Source organism: Hemitrygon akajei, chromosome 9 (assembly GCF_048418815.1).
Source record: "Hemitrygon akajei chromosome 9, sHemAka1.3, whole genome shotgun sequence".
NCBI classification, from domain to species: Eukaryota; Metazoa; Chordata; class Chondrichthyes; order Myliobatiformes; family Dasyatidae; genus Hemitrygon; species Hemitrygon akajei.
In genome coordinates this window covers 49,392,341-49,414,546 of record NC_133132.1, presented here as the reverse complement: position 1 = coordinate 49,414,546, position 22,206 = coordinate 49,392,341, and the positions used below count along the sequence as shown (strand labels likewise).

At 39.4% G+C, this 22,206-nt stretch overlaps 1 protein-coding gene across 9 annotated transcripts in view; it reads left to right on the top strand.

Moving 5' to 3' along the window:
• Positions 1-22,206, top strand: part of LOC140733095 (sodium/calcium exchanger 1-like) — a 225,677-nt gene that overhangs the window by 20,594 nt on the left and 182,877 nt on the right. Inside the window, exon 1 of one of the 9 annotated variants that reach the window (XM_073055949.1) lies at positions 15,577-15,590. The exons of the other annotated variants lie outside the window; for them this stretch is intronic. The gene's annotated coding sequence lies outside the window, so the exon portion shown is untranslated. Of the gene's footprint in view, positions 1-15,576; positions 15,591-22,206 lie in introns of those variants that run through there. 9 annotated transcript variants of the gene reach the window in all.

The following is a 22,206-nucleotide window of genomic DNA, read 5'->3' as shown; positions in this document are numbered from 1 at the left end:
TCATACAATCCTTAGCAAGTGCCTTGAATGTTATTACCTCTTAGAAAGTGAAACCCAGTGACAAAACTTCGCTCCCAGGTCAACTCAATGCTTTCTATGCTTGCTTTGGAGAAACCTTCACACACTCCCACAACCCCTGATGACCCTGTGATTTCACTTTCTGGGGCTGACATGAGCATCCTTCAGGACAGTGAACCTACGTAAAGCATCCGGCCCAGATTGGATACTTGGCCGAGCAGAAAGACCTGTGCTGACCAACTGGCTCGAGAGTTCCCCAGTATCTTTATACTCTCGCTTTGGCAGTCTGTGGTACCCCACCTGCTTCAGCATGATTTCTGTAAAGGGAAACCTTGCCTGACAAGTCTGTTAGGAGTTCTTTGAAGAAGTAAGAAGTAGGGTGGACAAAGAAGAGGCAGTGAATGCCATTTACTTAGATTTTCAGAAAACATTTGATAAGGTGCAACACACGAGGCTGCTTAACAAGATAAAATCCTATGGTGTTACAGAAAATGTACTGGCATGGATAGAGGAATGACTGACGGGCATGAGGCAGTGGGTGGGAATAAATGGGGCATTTCTGGTTGGCTGCCAGTGAATAGTGGTGTTCCTCAAGGTATCAGTATTGCGACCGCTACTTCTCACATTGTTTGTCAATGATCTAGATAGTGGAATTGATGGCTTTGTGACAAAGTTTGTGGAGGTGTAGATAGTACTCAGGAAGCAATGCAGTTGCAGCAGCAGGACATAGACAGATTGGAAGAATGGGCAGAAAAGTGGCAGATGGAATACAGTATTGGGAAATGTATGATAATGCATTTTGGTAAAAGGAATGATAGTGCAGACTATTATCTGAATGGGGTGGAAATTCAAATATTAAGGTGCACAGGGGCTTAGGAGTCCTCCTACAAGACTCCCAGCAGGTTAATTTGCAGGTTGAGTCTGTGGTAAAGAGGGCAAATACAATGCGGGCATTTATTTCAAGGGGATTAGAATATAAAAACAAAGAGATAATGCTGAAGATTAAGACACTAGTCAGGCCTCTTTAGAGTATTGTCAACAGTTTTGGGCTCCATATCTCTGAAAAGATGTATTGTCACTGGAGAATGTCCAGAGGAGGTTCACGAGGATGATTCTGAGAATGGAAGAGTTAACATATGAGGAAAGTTTGGCAGCTTTAGGCCTGTACTGATTGGAATTTAGAAGAATATATGGGGATCTCACTGATATCTACCGAATGTTGAAAGAAATGGGTAAGGTTGATGTGGAGAGGATGTTTCCTCTGGTGGGGATATCCAGAACTAGAAAGCAGAGCCTCAAAATTGAGGGGCGACCTCATATAACTGAAGTAGGGAGGACTTTTTTAGCCAACGAGTGGTGAACCTATGGAAATCTCTGCCACAGACTATGGTGGAGGCCAAGTCTGTGGTATATTTAAAGCGGAAGTTGATAGATTCCTGATTGGTCAGGGCATCAAGGGATATGGTGAGAGGGTAGGTGTAAGGGGTTGAATGTGATCCGGGATCAGCCATGATGAAATGGCAGAGCGGACTCTGGGCTGAATAGCCTAATTCTGCTCCTATGTCTTGTGGTCTTATGGCTTCAATTATACCAGTGCCTAAGAAGAACGTGGTAACCTGCCTCAATAACTGTGATGAAGTGCTTTGAGAGGTTGGTGTTGAAGAATATCAAGTCCTGCCTAAGAAATAACTTGGATCTGCTGCCATTCAATGTCAGATGTCATTTCATTGGCTCTTCACTCAGCTCTGGAATATCTGGACAGCAAAGGTGCATACATCAGGGTGCTCTCTATTGACTAAGCATGGCATTCAATACCACTATACCCTCAAAACTGATCGATAAGCTTCAAGACTTTGGTCTCAATACCTAATTTTGCAGATGGATCCTTGATTTCCTCACTTGCGGGCCTCAGTCTAGATTGGCAAAAATATCTTTACAATCTCCATCGGCACACCTGAACCACAAGGTTGTGTGCTTAGCTTCTTGCTGTACTCACTTTATATTTATGACTGTGTGGTTAAACACAGCTCCAATGCCATATTAATGATTGCTGACCACAGCACTGTCACTTCCTGTGCAGCTGACATTGTTGATTAATTGCCTTCAGAATGAAGGGAGGGATGCCATCAGTATATGGGCTAGTTATATGACCTTCTCTGCATGTTGTGTTTTCTGCATGCACATGATTTGGTTTACTGAACTTGGCTGGATATTCCAATGCTTATTAAAGTAAGCAATTGTGGATGTGGCTACAACTTGTAAGTGACAAACAGATATTGAGTTGACACCAGTTCATTTATTTATAGAAGACATGCATTTATGATGAGGTCAATATTCACTTCCCCTCCGTTATTCTTGAGGTTATTTTACCCTGTATCAGCTTGTGCATAAACACTGTCTAATCCTTGCTAACTTTTAAGTTATAGGTCACTTCAGTCGTGTTATTACCCCTCAGTCTGTTATGCTGTGGGGGTGAGGGGAAGCTGCCTGTTCAATCTCTCCGTATACCTCAGTCCCTCCCATGCCAGTAGTATCCTCATAAATCTTACTTTTTCCATATTTTAACAGAGATATAATGCGGAACAGGCTATTCTGGCCCACAGAGCTGTGCTGCCCAGCAACCTACCTATTTAACCCTGTCCTAATCACAGAACAATTTACAATGACTAATTAATCTGCTAACTGGTATGTCTTTGGACTGTAGAGGAAACTGGAGCACTTGGAGGAAATCCACTTGCATATGGGAAGGAATATATGGACTTGCTTACAGAGCACACAGAATTGAACTCTGAACTCTGACGCCCTGGGTTGTAATAGTGTTGCACTAACTGCTGTGGTACAGTGGCATCCCATCTTGATGTCTTTCCTAAAAGTGGACGACCAGAATAACATACAAACTGTAAGTGTGATCTAACAGAACATCCCATCTTCTGTTCTTAGTGCCTAGAGTAAGGAAGTTGGGTGTAGCAAATGCTTCTGTTCTGGCCCCTATCATCTACCTGTTGCCACTTCATTCTATGTACTTGTACCTGTAAATGTCCTGCGACACACTCCAGGACCACATTTACATCCTGCATGAGCTTAACTGACAGAAATGTAACATTTTGCACAAGTTAAATTCCATCTGCCATTTCTCAGCCCACTTTTCCAGTTCACCTAGATCCACTTTAGTACCAAATTTGGAGTCATCTACAGACTTGCTAACTATGTCACCTACATTCCCATCCAATCAATGTGGAACAAACTTCCAGTAGAAGTGGTACTGGTAGAGGCAGGTTTGATACTGTCATTTTTTAAAAATTTAAAAAAAATTGGATAGGCATATGGACAGGAAAGGAATGGAGGGTTATGGGCTGAGTGCAGGTTGGTGGGACTGGGTGAGAGTAAGCATTCGGCACGGACTAGTAGGGCTGAGATGGCCTGTTTCTGTGCTGTAATTGTTATATGGTTATATCATTAACATGAATGATAAACAGCAATGAACTAGTCACAGATTTCTGCAGCATACTGATTATTGGCTTCCGGTCTGGAAGAACAATACTCCCTACTATCACCCTCTGACTCCTACCACCAAGCCAATTATGGGCAGGTCTTTCCAAGTGTTTGGAAAGGGAATGCTCGACTGACATATTGTAACTCCTGATATCATCCACTTTCTCCCATGATTATCTTGGGTATTGAAACTTTTGTTTCCTTGTTTTCTGTATTTTTCTGGGAACATTCTCCTTTGTCTTTTATTTGTCCAGTTTGCCTTTTTATTTGCATTATTTTTTGAATTTTAAAATTTAAAATTTATTCCTCAATACAGAATTTTATTGCTAGATTTTTTTTAGCTATGATCATAGTATTTTCTAATTTTAGGTCATGACTCGTTTATAAATTACTCATTTATCATGTGCACTAACATTTCTAGTGTATCACCTTTTTTGGACAATTTAAAATAATTGGAAATATTGGTGCTGGAAGAAATGTATGCCTTTTCTGCACTAAAGGTTTGACTAATGGGCTGTTATTTCTGTTCTTGCCACAGCTAGTCTTTATCAGTTTAGCAAATTCTTTGTTTTCAGGCATTTATCAGGTTTTCTTGAATAAATCTGCCTGCACCCCTATTACCCCTGGCTATGTGTTCCTGACCCTGATCACTTAAAGGTGAAATATTTTGCAGGTGTCATTTTTTTCCAGTTTATTTTACATTACTTTCATTCAGCATCTCTAAGTTTCCTCCACCTACACCCTTCATTATTTTAAGTACATCCTTAAGAACATCAACCTTTTCGGTGCAGGAAGCACTCTTGACTCAAATTTTCCCATGAATTCAAATCCTTGCTTCCTTGGAGTTGGTTGTTAAATCCCTCAGTACCCTCTAAGCCCTGTGCATCTTTGCTAAAATACAGAGCCTAGAACTGCTACAGTTTTGAAGGAAGCAGTGTTTAGTAAATGCTAATCATAACATAATGAAAGTAGGATCAGGATCATGGTTGATTGATTTCATTACCTTTCTAAAATGCACAATTGGTGTATCTTCCAGCACCAATCCAATGGTATTCTATTCGCCCCTAGTTTCCCATCACAAAAGCATCACTCTAGCTCCTATCCCCATTGGCATTTTGGCCCCAGTTTGTCCTCAGTTATAGGCTCTAACACAGGGGTGTCAAACTCATTTTAGGTCACGGGCCGGATTGAGCAAAATGCAGCTTCATGCGGGCCGGATCAGTCGGACGCGTGCGAACGCAGCTTTCGTTGCCTCCGTTTTTTCAGCCTGCTCTCATGTGTCGCAGTCTCTGCTATAACTACAAAGTGTTTCACTTTACAAATTCCGTTTCTTATGAAGAAGACTGCCGAATAAACACTAAAAACCCTGAAAACCTGGTACCTGAATAAACTCAGCATTAGCCATATCATACGCCATACCTCGCGGGCCAAAGATAATTCCACCGCAGGCCGAATTTGGCCCGCGGGCCTTGAGTTTGACATATATGCTCTAACATCTTAGAAACAGGTTCTTATGTGGGACCTTGATAGTGTAGACTAGGTCAGCACTGGTGTCATTGATATATCTTGCTGAGGGTAGTTTTCTACTCTAGGCACATCTGTTCCATCTGTACTGGAACTGCATGGTATCTGAATGTTATTAGCTACAGTGTCATCGGGACTTTATTCTTTTGCTGTATCCAGTGCTGCTGCTACTCATAATATGGAATGAAGTCTCACACCTAATGTGATTCCTTCAATCCAGGATGTATTTGGCACTTTTGGTTGAAGATGGGTTAGTTCTCAGCTTTGTCTTTTGCATTCATGGTGCTTCTGCTATCCATTAGAAAGAATGCAAATATCTCTGTTTAATTGTCTGTGACCATTCGCTGCTTGATGCATCGTGTATTCAGAACTTTGATTAATTGGATATAATATTTCATAGTCAGCACAGAAACAGGCACTTTGGCCCAACTCATCCATGGGAAATGTGATGATATCAATGTTAGTCCCATTTTTACCCATGTCCCTCTATTCTCCAATTCAAATAAATGTCCAAATGCCTTTTCAAATGTTGCAATTGCTTTCTTTTGTTTAGCGTGCATGTATTTCTAGAGTGTAGATTTGATGAATTAGCACTTTTGAGTAATGGCTGGAGATGTTTTTTTACACACTTCTAGAACTTTCCTGAAGTAGGATTGATCACTTGTCATGCTGGTAAAGTGGAGTGTGATATGTTATTGTGGTGAAATGCAACTTGCCTGCTTACACCCACCTTCCCACGGTGATTCTTGCATAGGTAGGTTTTAATGGTAGATCAATTAATCAAGTTTGTCTTCTGGGAGTGCCTAATCAGAAGTGTCATTTATTTGGAAGTAGGGAATGCTTCCATAAGGAGTGTGTAGTGATTATAGCAACTAGTACCCTCATCACAGATTAATCTGTCATAATGGCGAGAACATATTGCTTCCCTCAGTATCTGATGCATCCTGTTCTTGTACAAGGCTAGTACAATCAGAAGTGATGCCAGTGGGATACTCTTGCACTTTAAAATTCTTCCCCCCTCCCCGAAGAATGATTTCTTAATTTTGTGCTTCCGAATAGTGTTTAAACTGAGTACTGATTCACAGCTGAAGGAGGATACTAATAGTAATCAAATATCGTTGCAGAGGTTTCTCAATAACATGAGATTCCATGTGGTTTTTGAGCTTGTCTAGATTCACAAGGCTGCGACTCCTCCCTTTATCTCTGTGTTGATACCTCTTATAGGTCCATCCTGCCCATGGGCCAAATATATCTTAGATGGTGGAGATGCCTGGTTCTTCAATTGAATGCATTTAATTTGAAGTCTTAAGCTGTTGTATAATTCTAAATTAGCAGCTTAACTGCATGGGGTTATCAAACCATTTTCTTAGTCCCAGTTCTGCAAATTGCTCTCGGGGGGTGGGGGGGTGGGGAGGCAAATTTGGCACATCCACAAATATTCACGAAGACTTTGCAAGATTGATTGTCTGAATCTGATTTCAGTGCTACAGGTTTGTCTAGTTTTATCCTTAAAATGCATGTAAGGTTTTCTTAAATTGAGTGACTTTTATGCCTTTGTGGAATAGTCCTTCATGGACTATTATTGCCTTGACTTGACATTACTGATTGAATCTTGATGGGTACAACTGAACAGCTTGACTATGTAATATCCTTTCCATTTCAGAGTACTTAACTGAAGCATCACCAGGCACAAGAGTTTAAATAGCTTGCTCCATCAAAATAACTTAAATTGTCAGAAAAGTTAATTGAAGGTCTCCTTTAAAATAATAATGTGTATAGTTCTACAGAGCTTTGGTCAGATCTCTTTTGTTGCAAAATTTTGTTTGTGGGCACCGTATCTTTAGCAGGAGATATTGTTACTGAAGGATTCTGTGAAGATGTGTTAAAAGTTTGGAGAGAAGCGCAATCAGGTCCACTGCCCGAGTACAAAAGGCAGCAGTGGTTCTAGGCAGCATGATAGAGCGTTGACCAGCGACCAATCGGCGTTTGGGATTGATTAGTAAGAGTAAGTTAAAGGAAGGCAGGGGCAAGCGCAGTGGCTATTGTTGCAACAGCTGTTGTCTGAGTGGACAGAGTCAGGGTGGTGATAAAAAGGCTTTAGTTCTTCAAGGCTTCAGTGAAGAGAGGCTTTACTCAGAGAAAGAAAAGCTCAAGTTTTTTCCTCCTTTTTGTATCTGCTCAGATAGGACAGTAGAGATGCCAGGCAGGATAGTACAGTGCTCCTCTTATGGGATGTGAGAAGGCAGGGGGACCTCCAGTATCCTTAATCAATATAACTGCGAGAAGTGCATTCAGCTGCAGCTTCTAATAAACCGCATTAAGGAGTTGGAGCTGGAACCGAAAGAACTCCAGATCGTTCAGGAGGTTGAAGATGTGATATGACATAGAGAGGTAGTTACACCCAAGGTGCAAGAAACAAGAAATTAGGTGTCAGTCAGGAAGGGGAAAAGGGTTAAGGGGTTGTATCCCAGAGAGGAGGAAGTATTCTAAAGGAAAGATGACACAACTGTGGCTTACAAGAGAAGCCAAAGTCAACATGAAGGCCAAAGATAGGACATATAATAGAGCAAAAATTAGTGGGAAGTTAGAGGATTTGGATACCAAAAGTTTTTTGAGATACATGAAGTGTAAGGGAGGCGAGAGTGGATATTGAACCACTGGAAAACTGTGCTGGAGAGGTAGTAATTGGGGGGTGGGCAACAAAATGGCAGACAAAATGAATAAGGCTTTTGCATCAGTCTTCACTGTGGAAGTTCCAGGTGTCAGGGCATGAAGTGTGAAAAGTTATCATAACTAGAGAGAAGATTCTTGGGAAACTGAAAGATCTGAAGGTAGATAAGTCATCTGGACCAGAAGGTGTATGCCCCAGGGTTCTGAGAGAGATAGCTGAAGAGATTTTTGGAGGCATTAGTCATGATCTTTCAAGAATCACTAGATTCTCAAATGGTTCTGGTAGACTGGAAAATTGCAAATATTACTCTACTCTTCAAGCAGAGAGAGAGAGAAGTAGGAGAAAAGAAACTATAGGCCAGTTAGTTTGACCTCAGTGGTTGAGAAGATGTTGGATTCAATATTCAAGGATGGGGTGTCAGGGCATTGGAGGCACACGATAAAATAGGTGGTAGTCGGCATGGTTTCCTCAAGGGAAAGTCTTGCTGGACAAGTCTGTAGGAATTCTTTGAAAAAATAGCAAGCAGGGTAGACAAGGAGAATCAGTTAGTGTTGTGTACGTGGGTTTTCAAAAGGCCTTAGACAAGGTACCACACACAAGGCTGCTTAGCAAGCTACGAACCTATGGTATTACAGGAACAATTCGAGCATGGATAAAGCAGTGGCTGATTAGCAGGAGGCAAAGAATGGGAATACAGGGAGCCTTTTCTGGCTGGCTGCTGGTGGGTAGTGATGTTCCTCAGGGGTCTGTGTTGGGACTAATTCTTTGTTTATCTATCAATGATTTGGATGACTTGATGACTTTATTGCAGACGATATGAAGATAAGTTGAGGGGCAGGTAGTTTTAAAGAAGTAAAGAGGCTAAAGAAGGTCTTAGACATTAGGATGATTGGCAAAGAAATGACAGATGGAATACAGTTTGGGAAGTGTGTGGCCATGCATTTTGGTAGAAGAAAGGAAAGGGTTGACTATTTTCTAAATGGAGAGAAAATACAAAAAATCTGAGTTGCCAAGGGACTTGCGAGTTCTTGTGCAGGATTCTCTAAAGGTTAATTGGCAGGTTGAGTCTGTGGGGAGGAAAGTAAATGCAATGTTAGCATTCATTTCAAGAGGACTAGAATATAAAGCAAGGAAGTAATGTTGAGACTTTATAAAGCACTGGTGAGGCCTCACTTGGAGCAGGTTTGGGCCCCTTATCTTAGAAAGGATGTGTTAAAACTGGAGAGAGTTTAAAGAAGATTCACGAAAATGATTCCAGGATTGAATGGCTTATCATATGAAGAGCGTTTGATGGCTCTGGGCCTGTATTCACTGAAGTTCAGAAGAATGAGGGATGATTTCATTGAAATCTAAGGAATAGTGAAAGGCCTTGGTAGAGTGGATGTGGTGAGGCTGTTTGCTATGGTGGGAGAGTCTAAGATCAGAGGTCACAGCCTCAGAATAGAGGGGTGTTCTTTTAGAACGGAGATGATGAATTTCTTTAGCCAGAGTGTGGTGAATCTGTGGAATTCTTTGCCACAGGCAGGTGTGGAGGCTACGTCTTTATGTATATTTAAGGCAGAGGTTGATAGATTCTTGTTTGGTTAGGGCATGAAGGGATACGGAGTGAAGGCAGGAGATTGGGGCTGAGAGGAAAATTATATCAGCCATGATGAAATGGCAGAGCAGACTTTATGGGCCAAATGGTTTGATTCCTATATCTTATGGTCTAAGATCATGAGAAAGATGCTAATTAAGGAAAGGTTGCATAAACTTTCTTTTTACCTTGAGGATGAACTGTTGGAAAAAAAAAAACAAGCTGAGTTAGTTAGGTAGAAATGCTAAAGGGATTTGACAGAAATAGAAAAGAGAATTTTTCTTGTCAAATATCCGAAGCAAGTGGCCATAAATTTAGTCATTCATCAGGAAGCACTATTTCAGATGGGAGCAAAGTATGCTTTTCCTCCCCTAAAAATCTTTAGTGACTTAATCAACTGAAATTCTCTAAACTAAAAGTGACAGATTTAGTATAGTATTGGAGAAATATGTATCAAAAATCTAAATTAATACAGGAACTTGCTCAAGGGATTAAATGTTAGAGTAGACAATTAGACTAAACCATGAGGAGAAGTGCTACTTTACATCTAAGATCCACGCTGGCTAATTGTGATTGTAGAAATCTTTTGCATTAGTGACAGTTTTCCTTGGCAGTTGTAATTTTCCATCATTGTACTGTATTGCTGTGCTTATTACAGTGACAAATGGAACTAATTTGTACAGGTCTTTCACATTTGCAAATAAGTAGAACATCTGGCGCCATGGTAGCATTGCAGTTAGCACGAAGCTCGATGCTATTACAGCTCAGGGTGTTCTGGAATTTGGAGTTCAATTCTGTTGCTGTTCTATCAGGAGTCTGTGAATGTCCTCTGCAGGGAATGTGGGGGTTTTCTCTGGTCCCTTTGATTTCCTTCAACAGTCCATAAACATACCAGGTAGGTAAAATGGTGGTTGTAAATTGTCCTGTGATTATTTAAGATTAAACAGGTTTGTCAGGGGTTGCTGGTACAGCATAGCTCAAAGTGCCAGAAAGGCCTATTGCATGCTGTGTCGCTAGATAAAATAAAATCTAAATTCGAGTTAGACATTGTGGTGAACTAGATATACCTGTCTGACTACCCCTGTGGCTCCTCCCACAGACCCCTGTATAAAGGCGACTGTGGGCTGCTGCTCTCCCTCATTTTCCCCAGGATGTAGTGTTGTTTATTCTTCCAGTCAATAAAAGCCGATATCTCGCTTCCTAAGTCTCAGCGTGAGTTATTGATGGTGCATCAGACATAGAAATGCTTGCAATTGCATTTCAGGGGTTTAACACTGGCAATAACTTTTGAGAAATACTTGTCCAGTGGACTCTAATAGTTCTATTAAAGTTTACTATTAGTTTGTTCTTGATTGAACAATCAAACTTCAGTTTCAGTTATTTAAATTATCCTTAATAAACAAAACGCTTGTCTTTTGAGTATCTCAAAATTACCGTAGATTTCGCACTACAGAGCGCACCTGATTAAAAGCCGCTGGCTCTAATTTTAGAAAGAAAATCAATTTTGTACTTGTACAAGCCGCACCGGATTTTAGGCCACAGGTGTCCCACGTTGTAATATGAGATATTTACACAGAAAGATATTACACGTGAGGATTTTTTAACTTTTAATTAAATCCATATGGTAACATAAACAAATACATATTGCAAATGCTTTTTTTCGAACCGTGCCTGTAACACGGCTACTTTTAAATATACATACGTATCGGTAACACACAAATTACGTTGCGTATACATTCCAATATCTCCTAACGACTGGTAAAAAAATATATACTGCAGCCTACCAGGAAAAGTTATTGATCGCCTTTAACTTAAAAGCAGCGTTCTCGCTCGGGTCTAATGCCCCCACCTTCCCGTTTATCGCAAACCGGTATTTCCCACAAGACGCGGCGAAACCGGATGTGACGTCATAGTATCCCGGGATGTAGTACTTCTAAATTTAACTAGAAAATACTAACAAATGAATTACTAAGCGAAAATATTATAAACTAAATAACTGCCATAAAGGCAGCACAATGCTTTTCTTCGAGTGTTTTCCATGTTGATGAGGGTGAGTACAAATGACTGATTTACAATAATTTAATTGTGAAAGTGCGCTTGATTTATCGTACAATTTCATTGGACCTCTGTGAACTACTCATCAATTTTATTGGTCTACTGTTACGAGGCAAAATGTTTTTGGCGGCATGAAAAAAAATAATGCATTAGCCGCACCGTAGTAAAGGCCGCAGTGTTCAAAGCTGTTCAAAATGTGGGAAAAAAGTAGCGGCTTATAATCTGACGTCTACGGTAATTACTAATTACTAATTTACTAAATTACTAATTTTTAGTTTTGCATTTTGAGCCAGTTCCACTTTGTACCTATGATAATAAACAGATTTGCACAGGGATTAGCCTTGAAAATTAAAGGGGAAAAAAATAAAGTCCTGGAAACTGGACAGAGGAGGTGGCATTTGTAAAAGCTGAGTAGAGTTAACTGCTAAGATTGAAGTCCCTTCAAAAGGCTTTCAATCTGAATTATTAGCTCCTTCAGCAGAACCTGCATGGCATATGTTTCCAGCAACATTACATAATTGTTTGCCAGAATTTTTTCAAGTACCATATCTAACCATTGCCAAAATTTGTTGTTTTTTTTTAAAGTTGCTGGTCAAATATGATGGCAGAATATAGTATTAATGGACTCATGGCAGTGTGGAGGATCAGAGGGATCATGGGGTCCGAGTCCATAGGACACTCAAAGCTGCTGTACAGGTTGACTCTGTGGTTAAGAAGGTATACAGTGCATTGGCCTTCATCAATCGTGGGATTGAATTTAAGAGCAGAGTGGTAATGTTGCAGCTATATAGGGCTCTGCTCAGACCCCACTTGGAGTACTGTGCTCAGTTCTGGTCGCCTCACTACAGGAAGGATGTGGAAACCATAGAACGGGTACAAAGGAGATTAACAAGGATGTTGCCTGGATTGGGTAGCATGCCTTATGAGAATAGGTTGAGTGAATGCGGCCTTTTCTCCTTGGAGCGATGGAGAATGAGAGGTGGCTTGATAGAGGTGTATATGATGGTGAGAGGCATTGATCGTGTGGATAGTCACAGGCTTCTTCCCAGGGCTGAAATGGCTAGCATGAGAGGGCACAGTTTTAAGGTGCTTGGAAGTAGGTACAGAGGAGATGTCAGGGGTAAGTTTTTTTACGCAGAGTGGTGAATGCGTGGAATGGGCTGCCGGTGACGGTGGTGGAGACCAAAGGGTCTTTTAATAGACTCCTGGATAGATACACAGAGCTTAGAAAAATAGAGGGCTATGGGTAACCCTAGGTAATTTCTCAGATAAGGACATGGTTCGCACAGCATTGTGGGCCGAAAGGCCTGTATTGTGATGTAGGTTTTCTATGTTTCTATGTACTGTAGTTAAATTAATATATAGAAGAGTACAGCAGAGGAACAGGCCCTTGAACCCACCATATCTGCACGTAGCCTTATTCCAATCTAACTTATCCTATTTACCTGCATATAGTCTGTATCCATCTAATGCCTGCCTGTTCTTTTCTTTCTAATTTTACTACCCTACCATTGTCAATCATCTTCATTCCCTCAAACTCTCACATTTGAGAGGTAGGGCCTTTGCTGTACAAAACATTGCTGGCATTTCTTAACGAGCCAGTGTTTTTCCAGATGTAAGAATTAAGAAAGCAGTGAGAATAAAGCTACTAATTTGTTGATCTTAAAACAACTGTTTTGTAAGAAAATACTGCCATACTAGGGCAAATTTAACTAGTTTATTATTTTAGCCAACCATGGAAGTATTTGGCTTGATAACACCATCACTTTGAGATGACAAACCTTCTGTTCCCAGCTATAGATATTGATCTTGAAAAAGATGGGTTGATAAATCCCTTTCAAAACAGTAACAGGAGTCAGAAGAATAATCATCTGTTAAATTTAAAAATCTGCCAATCTAATGCTTAGCTGAAGAAATTGTGCAGCAGATTGGTACTCGAAGCAAACTGCCTTGTAGCCATATGTCAAATCATCACAGCATCGCAGTGCATTTATTTCAGAGTGATGTTAAATTTTTCAGGTGGGGGTGGGAAGAAAGAAATAAAACTGAGGCATATCTTGACTTTTTCTGTCATAGTTTTAATTCCTAAAATCTTTTGATTAGATTATAGTTTTGCTTGTTTCCATAGTGATAAAATGTTTTAAAATTCCCAAATACCAAGAAAGTCATTATCCAGACTCCTGTAACAGATGAGAGACTTCCCATTTTGAATTTCATTATTGTGCTCTGGATTGGGTCTGGGAAAATCAGCTGGATGTTTTTGCAGTGTTATGGAAGGCATCACATAGCATTGCCTGAGGCAAAAATGTCTGTGCCATAATGTTCCCCTCATCACTTCTGCCCTGGAAAATGATTAATCACTTCATCTGTTGGGACTTGATGCCTTGTCTATGTTAATTGGTAGTATTAGCTACAAAGGTACAGGGATCCCCGATAGCCTTGCTTGATAGTAGACTATATGCAGTGATGGTTTCAAATTGTATTTATTATTTATGAGCAATGAAAAATGCTATCTGGAAAGCAATGTTGTGATAATGTGAAGTTACTACACACATGCTATGATATGTATTTGTATGAAAAAAAATGGTCAGCCTTTTTCATTCACCATTAGCATGGTATATACTCATTTCCTTATTGAAAAAGAAATTCAAAGAGCCACCTTTTTGTAAGACCTTGTGTATCATAAAAATTGTAACAATAAGTTTTAGGACTGTAACACTCTGGACATGGAGGTAACCAAACTTCTTTCCACTTGTGATTAAGGGATTTTGCAAATCTGTCAACACTGTTTTCCCATAAATTCATTTCATCAGCCTATAAAACATGAAGTAAGAGATTCAGTACTCCACATTGCAACATGAAACTTTTTAACATTAACTGTTATAATTAAACTGTTTGAAATGTTGCCTCATTTTGCCAACTGTCACTCAGTTATAATTTGAGATAAGGCGAGCATTATGAGTATGTACCTGTTGCAAATTTTGGGCCATTAGTTTTTAACTGTTAAATGTCAATAACAGTAGATAATTTAAAGTAAGCATTTAAAGAATTGTGTGCTTCAGCAAGCTATTTCATTGAAATAACACTGTTGAGAAGTTCTATGCAGAAATATACTTTAAGGGAACAAGAAGGAGGAACTGTTGGGCCTCCTAAGGAATATTAAGGTGGATAAATACCTAGGGCCTGATGGGATTTATCCCAGGTTATTGAAGGAGGAAAGAGATGAGGTTTCTGGGCCTTTGACTGGTATCTCTAGCCACAGGCGAGGTCCCGGAAGACTGGCGAGTGGCTAATATTGTATCTCTAAGAAGGGAACAAGAAAAAATCCTGGGAACAGTAGACTGTCAATCTCATGTCAGTTGTATGGAAATTGCTTGAGAAAATTCTCAGTTATAGGATATATAAGCACATGGAAACACATGGCCTAATTAGAAAGAGCCAACATGGCTTTGTGCATGGCAGGTCATTCCTTACTACCTTCATTGATTTTTTTTTTTGGACAAAGTGTTGAGAGAGATTGATGAGGGGAGGACAATGGAAGCTGTCTCCATGGATTTTAGTAAGGCATTTGACAAAGTCCCTCATGGGAGGCTAATCCAGAAGATTAAGAAGATCTGGTGCAGATTGGCTGTTTGGATTCTGAACTAGCTTGTGAATAGAAGACAGAGGGTAGTGGTTAAAGGGACTTATTTGAGCCGGAGGTCTGTAATTAGTGGAGTTCCGCAGGGATCTGTGCTGGGATCTCTGCTCTTTATGATGTATGTAAATGACATTGGTGAAAATGTTGCTGGGTGGGTTAGTAAATTTGAGGATGATATCAAGATTGGTGGCATTGTGGACAGTGTAGAAGACTGGTAAAGAATACAACATGATAGACCAGTTCGTGATATTGGGTGAAAATGGCAGAGTTTAAACGAGAGAACTTTGTGGTGTTGCACCTCAGCAGGGCAACTGTAAGGAGATAGTAGACTACTAAGGGCAGTGTTGCTGAGCAGGGTTGTCCTGGAATCCAAGTTGAAAGTGGCTACGTGGGTCAATAAGGTGGTTAAGAGGGCTTATGGAATGCTTGCTTTTATTAGTCAAGGCATTGAATTCAAAAGTTAGGAAGTTATGTTGCAACTTCATAAAACTCTGATTAGGCCACATCTGGAGTATTGCATACAGTTCTGGTCACCCCACTATAGGAAGTATGTTTAGGCTTTGAGGAGGGCACAGAAGAGGTTCATCAGGAGGGCATGCATTGAAGCTGAGGGGGTAAGTTCAAAGGGGATGTGAAAGGTAAGATTTTTACTCAGTGGGTGGGTGCCTGCAATGTGCTTTCTGGTATGGTGGAAGAGACAAATGCATTTGTGGCTTTTAAGAGATGTTTGGATAGGCACATGGGTGTAAGGAAGCTGGACAGACAGGGACCTGGTGTAAGTAGGAGGGATTAGTGTTTGGATGTTTTAAATTTGCTTTTTAGCTGGTTCAGCACAACACTGTGGGCAAAATGGCCCGTTCCTGTGCTGTACTCTAATATGTTATATGTTTTAAATCTATTCTTGTGGTAGTCTAATAGAGAACGATATGTCACTTTGCTTTAATAAGCATTTCTCTAGCTTTAGATTCTGCAATTTAACTATTAGAAGGTAAAAAAAAATTGTTAATGCTTACTGCTTAAGATGTTGTCAAAATAACTAACCAGAAAAATTGTTCACTTGATTATCACCACCCATAATGAAGCAGAAAATGTACTGTATGTGTCACGATTTCTGATAGAGCAAAATGTATGTACTGATCAAAATGAACCCTTAAATGTCACTTAACAGGCTTTTAAGGTATATTGAGACAATAATACTTGTGAACTAACCAGCTGAACTATTGATTGGTACTTATTTTATTCCAGAAATGCTCTGCATAGTGTTTCAGGTCAGATAAGACATTAAGACCAACTGCTCAAAAGATGATGAGACTTCTGTAGACTTGCTTTACGACAGTAACATTTAAATCTGTGGGTACATACTGAATTTTTAAAATTCATTATTTTCAAGATGATAGTCTTGTTTAGCTTGAAGCTCAATTTTCTTAAAATTTCATAAAGTTAGACTTTATGTAAAAACATTACTGATATGGGGAACTTTAAAAAAGACTTTGAAAGGTTAACTGTTTGTTTCTGTTTTGTAGCGCCAATGGGAACTTGCTCTTTGACACATTAAAATTCATTTTTAATTTCAAGAAATTCTTGTGATGTGGACTAAAGAGAAATTTGAAATATCATGGTTTAGATCAGGGGTTCCCAATCTTATTCATGCCATAGACTAATACCATTAAGCAAGGGGGTCACTGAACCCCAGGTTGAGAACCCCTGGTTTAGATGGACTGAAGACCTTCTTGAAATTTTTTTTGGAGTACATGGATAAGTCTTAGATATTAAGGAGGATTTTTTTTTTCATGGACTGTGTGACAGCAACCAGAGTAATGGCTGCATCTTCTACATTCCTGCACTTATTTGAATCAGAATCAAAATCAGGTTTATTATCGCTGGCATGTGTCGTGGACTTTGTTAACTTAGCAGCTCCAGTTCGATGCAATAGATAATATAGAAGGCAAAAAAAGGAAAAATAAATAAGTAAATCAATTACAGTATATGTATATTGAATAGATGAAAAATTGTGCACAAATAGAACTAATATATATTTTAAAAATATTTTAAAAAGTGAGGTAGTGTTCACAGGTTCAATGCCCATTTAGGAATTGGATTGCAGAGGGGAAGAAGCTGTTCCTGAATCGCTGAGTGTGTGCCTTCAGGCTTCTGTACCTCCTACCTAATGGTAACAGTGAGAAAAGGGCATGCCCTGGGTGCTAGGGATTCTTAATAATGGATGCTGCCTTTCTGAGACACCGCTCCTTGAAGATGTCTTAGGTACTTCGTAGGCTAGTACCCAAGATGGAGCGGACTAAATTTATGACCCTTTGCTGCTTCTTTCTGTCCTGTTCTGTGTCTGTTCATTGAGAGATGCTGAAATGGTCTTCTAAAGTTGCAAATGATAATTCAGTCTGGTAACATTGAACCCAAGCAAAAATTTCATTTTGAAGTTTGTGATTCACTCACTCACTAATATTAATTGTCAAATTGTGATTTCTGTAGGACACTGTCTTTCCTCTACTTGGTAGCATTTCTAATTGTGCTCCATATGTAATTAGTTATTCCGAAACACTGCTGGATATCTTCAATACCTTAAGAAATGTTAAACATAGCTGTAAGTTGAAAGCATTAGAGACTGTTGCTCAAGATGTGACACTAAATCATCTGACGTCTACAGCATTTATTATTGTATTAAAATTTGTCCTCTACTGTGCCTATTGTCTTGTTTATTAATTATTAATTAATGTACTGCCCCGTACTGTTTGGTGCTCTTTATGTAGTCCTGTGCAGGTCTGTAGTCTAGTGTAGTTTTTGTGTTGTTTTTACTTAGTCTAGTGTAGTCTTCAGTTGTCTCACATAGTCTAGTGTAGTTTTGTGTTTCATGTAGCACCATGGTCCTGGAGGAACGTTGTTTTGTTTTTACTGTGTACTGTACCAGCAGTTTATGGTCGAAATGATAATAAAGAGTGACTTGACTTAAATATGAGTTTCTCAGATTGTGGTTCTGGAAGCGGTGTGTGTGCACCTATAATGTGTGCTGTACCTCGCTTGAGGAAAATTTTACAGAAACAGGTAAAAGCAATCTGTATTTGTATAGCTTTGTCAAAGTGTGAATGCCTCATTCTTCTTTAGTGGCAGTATTATTAAACAAGATTGGCGCTGAAAACACAACATATGGGACTTTATTTTGCCAGCAGTTACACATGGAACTACTGGTGTTTCCCAGTAAGTGTGACCAATTGTGTGATTCTCATGTAAATGTGTGACTGTGGAAGTGTGCTAGCTGCATTTCTCCAGCAGTTTCACAAACTGTTCTGGTGTTCAGTAGTAGAATACAAAAGTGTGGCATTTTCCCAGCACTTGCACTGGGGATTTTGCTCGAAAAGCTAGCACAAGCTTCGACCTGGCACAGAAACAGTATCTCTATTCATTGAAATGGAGAGGAACTGCTAGCAAAAAGCTGATATTAGTGGGGTAGAGTTGAAAATTTCCATGTCATTATTTATAAATGGTATTCTAATCTTTTTTACTAGAATTATTTTCATTACAAAGCTCATAATAGAATGCACTTCATTAATAATGGACAAAAAATATTTTTGCTGGTTCTGTCCAACTCATTTTACAGTAACCATTTGCATAGAATTTAATTACTTGCCTTCAGGTTTTGCCAAATACTTCAACTGCAGCTGACACTAAACACTTGGGTACACTGCCTCAGTATGATTGAAGTATAATCTGTGTAGTGAAACTTGGCTATTAAGCCACTCGATTTGGGTTATCACCTTTAGAAATACTAGATACAAACCTCTATTACTTTTGACACCAATCTCTGATGAGACACAATTATTAAATCTGTTTATTCAGAGATAAACGATCATGGCTACATCCAGAGCAACTAACAAGTTCCATGTTACTTTGCCTCCAAGCCCTTTCCTGTAGCTTTACAAATTATTCCATGGTATGTACTTGTACAACTTTTTCTTGAAGTTCATGATGGAATCTGCCTTCATATTTGAGAAAGGACATTCCAGGTTCCAATTACATGCTGCATTTAAAAAGAAATCCTTGATCACTTGGTTTCTTCTCCCTTTCATTCATGATCTCCGGTTATTTAACATGGGATAGTCTCCTAAATCACGGTTTGCTCTGGCCTCGTTATTTTATGTGCTTCCATCAAACGTTTCCCAGAACATTGCAAATGGCAATTATTTGATAAGAAAACATTCAGTAAGTGAGGTCAAATCTGTGGAAAGGGAAAGAGTTAACAATTTGTCAGAACTGAGTAAGAGAAAACAGCTTAATTTTCAATTGCAGAGTAGGTAGGTGAGGGATGGGTCAAAAAAGTGTGTCAGATCACATTCTGGTTTCCCCATTTTAGAAATTTTAGTAAGTATGCAGAGGGTGAATAAGCAGTTTACTAGGATGGTGCCTATACTGGCATGTGCTATGAGGAAATGTTTAGCAAACTTGCGTACTGGAGGCTGAGCGGGGAGATGATAGAAGTTTGTATCAGAAGTTTATGAGACTGAGAGGCAAACAGTTGATGGCCAGTGTCTTTATCCTATGGTCAAAATACCGAAGGACGTGCATTTGAGATGAGAGGGAGCAAGTTCAAAGGAGATATGCAGGACAAGTTTTTTTTTAAGAATAGGTGTTCTGAACCTATTGCTAGAGATGTATTGAGGCAAGTACAATAGAAGTAAGAGGCCCTTAAATACATGAATGTAATTAGTTCATTATAACATGATGGGCTGAAGGGCCTGTACCTGTTCTGTTCTATGTGCTGTATTGCCATGGGAATGTATGGTAGACCATAATGCCCATGAATTAATATCAGTTGGAGGGGAAGAAACAGATTGAGATGAGAGCAGTTAAAAGGTGGGAATACAAGGCAGTATCTAGTATGAAGGCAGAGCTGTTAGATGTCCCAGTTAGTTGGGTTGTGCTAATGGAGAGAAAACTCAGTCAATAACAAAAATGGATGATTTGTATCAGAAAAGGCTGTTTCTTAAGCAAGTTTCCTGAAGTTGCAGCCTTCCAGATGGTACAGTATTCTACAGTGCGCCTAAACAAAATGAGGTTTTGCTTAAGTTTGTGTTGGACTTTATGACAGTGCATGAGTCCACAGACTGGTGAGGGTGAATTGGAAGTGGCAGGCAATTGAGTTCTGTTATAGGACAAAGTATTAAATTGGCTATTTAAACTCAATTATTCCTTTTTTTCCATTGATTTAAAATGTCAAATTCAGTCCCTAACCCAGTGTTAATAAATTTTGATATGCATAAGCAGCTCAATATAGATAGGGCTGCAACTGGCAGCTCTAGTTTCAGAGGGTTTATCAACATTAGCTGCTGTGAGCATATTAATAGTTGTGGGTCTCATCAGCCACTTTAGGGGGTCCAGAATGAATGGAGATCTGACATAGATAGTTCTCCATGTCCTTACCTACCACCCCATAAGCCACCACATCTAGAACATCATTCTCTGCAACTTCTGCCCTCTTCAATGGGATCCTACCACTAAACACATCCTTCCTTCACTCCTACTCACTGTTTTCCATTGAGATTGTTTTCTCTGTGATTCCCTTGTCCATGTGTTACAGCCTCCCTCCACTGACCTTCCTTCTGGCATTTATTCGGGCAAGCAGGACAAGTGCTACACCTGCCCCTATACCTCCTCCCTCAAAACTATTCAGGACCCCAAACAGTCCACCCATGTGTGGCAACACTTTACCTGTAAGTTTGTCAACATTATTTACTGTTTCCAGTACTCTGGTGTGAGCCTCCAGTACATTGGTGAAACCTGACTTACATTGGAGGACCTTCTCATCATGCACCTTTGCTCCATCTGTCATTATAGATGGGATTTTATAGTGGCAGCTCATTTTATTTCTACTTCCTATTCCTCTTCTGACATGTCAATTGATGGCTTCCTCTACTGCCACAATGAGGTCACTCTCAGGTTGGAGGAGCAATACCTCGTATTCCTTCTGGGTAGCCTCCAACCTGACAACATGAACATTGACTTCTCTAACTTCTGGTAATTTCCACTCCCGCCTCCTCCCCTTTCTCCTATTCCCTATTCTGACTCCCTTCTTCCCTTCTCTTCACCACCTCACTTTGGTATCCCTCCTCTTTCCCTTTCACTCATGATCCATTCTCCTCACCTATCAGATTCCTTCTCCTTCAACCCTTTTTTTGTAATTTATTTTTTTATTGAAGTTCATCAAACAAACATTTCCATAAGATGTATTTCAGACATTGTACATATACATCATATAATCATCTATATCACAAATCTCCACAAAGTATTTATGAGGTATACACTTATAGAAAAGAGTGGAAAGAAAAAACAAGCAAAGGGAAAGAACTATGTACAAGTAGGGAGTGATCTTTTTTTTTTACAACAGATTCATTGATTTGGGAGAATAAAATCAGGCCTATGAGGCATTATGTAGTTAAATCATTTTTCCCTGTATGAATCAAATTGTTCCAGCTTATGATTAACAGACGCTGTTATCTTCTCCATTTTGTAAATGTCCTTTGTAATTTCCATCCATGTATTTAAAGTTGGGCTCGCCTGTGATAACCATTTCCTAGTAAGAGTCTTTTTACCAGCCACCAACAGTATATTCATTAAATATTTATCTCTCTTCAGCCATTCTTGAGGTATATATCCAAAGTATATGGTCTTACTCTCCAAGGGTATTTCACATTTAAAGATGTCTTGTAGGGCATTGTGTATCCCCCTCCAATAGTTTTTGATAACAGGGCAGTCCCAAAAAATATTATAATAATTTGCATTTTGATTTCCACAATTTCTCCAGCAAACAGGGAGGTTACTATCATAATGGGATTTCTGAGAGGGTGTAATAAAATATCAAACCAAGTTTTTCCATCCAAACTCCCTCCATTTCTGTGAACTGGTACACTTCCATTGATATCTCAATATTGTCCATTCTTCCTCAGATATAATTATCCCTCCTTCTTTCTCCCATTTTGTTTTAATGTATGAAGTCGAATGTGTTTTAAGATTTGACAACCTCTTATACATGCTTGAAATGATTCTACTACCATTATCTGAATTATATGCTTTTCTAAAGAGCTCTATCAAGCATGTATTTGCCTTGGTTACATTTTTAAGCGTCTTATTAACATATTGTCGCATCTGTAAATGCTGATAAAAATCTTATTTTTCTAATAAGTGTTTCTCTTTAAGCATTTCAAAACTGAACAGTGTTCCTTC